The sequence below is a fragment of the Penaeus monodon genome, chromosome 34 (assembly GCF_015228065.2).
Source record: "Penaeus monodon isolate SGIC_2016 chromosome 34, NSTDA_Pmon_1, whole genome shotgun sequence".
Taxonomy (NCBI): domain Eukaryota; kingdom Metazoa; phylum Arthropoda; class Malacostraca; order Decapoda; family Penaeidae; genus Penaeus; species Penaeus monodon.
This window is the reverse complement of record NC_051419.1, coordinates 12747485-12748629: the sequence shown is the minus strand read 5'-3', so window position 1 is coordinate 12748629 and position 1145 is coordinate 12747485. Positions and strand designations below refer to the sequence as shown.

Here is a 1145-nt window from a genome sequence, read left to right as displayed (position 1 = left end):
GGTAGTCAATGGTGTGATTTTTTTTCTGAATTCCGGATTTAATAGAAAAAATGTGTAGAAGAAACAGGATTTGTATCATAAATTGGTGCACAAGAAATGGTTGAAAAAATAAGCATATTTGGAGGTAGATGAAATTACCATAAATTTCAGTAATTACATGTTAGTTCATACAAAGGATCGTTGTGGTTTATCACATATATTTTATTCTTGTTTATGTAAGTTTTTCCAAAATTAAATGATATTTTGCAATCTGAAAATTTTGAAAAACAACGAAAACAGAGGGAAGGAATGCAAAACCGGAAGTTGCCACAAACCGGTTCCTAAAATTATCTTTCAATAGAAATATCTTTATTTAAGAAGAATTATTATGTACGTAATTATTGTTAATTCATAATAACGGGAAACTATCGAACAATAATATTATTACAAGAAAAAACAACTTTATTGGAGGCCAAAATGTATAAAACCCGATACGACAAAATCAAATTATCTGGCAACTCGTCAAGTAAGGCCGGTGTAGCAGCCAATCGCGTGACAGATCGAGTCAGGCCACGGTGGGGTGAGGTGGCAGAGCGTCCTGTTCTTTCCGCGACCCTTCGCAATTAACTGTCAAATCAACCAACATTATTCTGCTGCATTGTACGCCGAGGACAACGCTTGAAACAGAGGTAAGGCAGAGCTCCAAGTGTACTTTAGGATGGCTTTTGGCAAAAGTTTTGTGGGAATTCGCGAAACCCGGTAGTCGAAGGTGGAGAAAGAGCGAGACAGAGAGAGTGCTGATTAAACCCTTTGATTATTACTAATACAACTTCATTAGCACCCTTTGTATCTCTTAACCGGGTAACAAGAAAGACAGGAAACATATGAAAGCGAAATGACACCTTAAACCGCACGATTTCGAGCAAAAACCAGCGTTCAATTGAAGAGATGAAATGTCCCGTTAGAAGCACATGCTTGCAGGTTTTTAGTCCCGGAACCCCGTTAGAGCGAACTACACCTGTCCAGGTAGGAGGAAACTAAAAATCTAAATCTCAGATAAAACTTCCACGTCGATAGCGCTAATTTTAAACTGCGAAGGAAAGGAGTGGAAGGGATAAGATACACGTTTATCCAGTTTTGATCTCGCTACTGAGCGAAAGGGAGTT

General features: G+C 38.2%; 1 protein-coding gene across 1 annotated transcript in view; it reads left to right on the top strand.

Moving 5' to 3' along the window:
• Positions 1–553: 553 nt before the first annotated feature.
• Positions 554–1145, top strand: part of LOC119594598 (ATP-citrate synthase-like) — a gene marked incomplete in the record, with an annotated part of 33922 nt that continues 33330 nt past the window's right edge. Inside the window, 1 exon segment of the mRNA XM_037943639.1 lies at positions 554–668.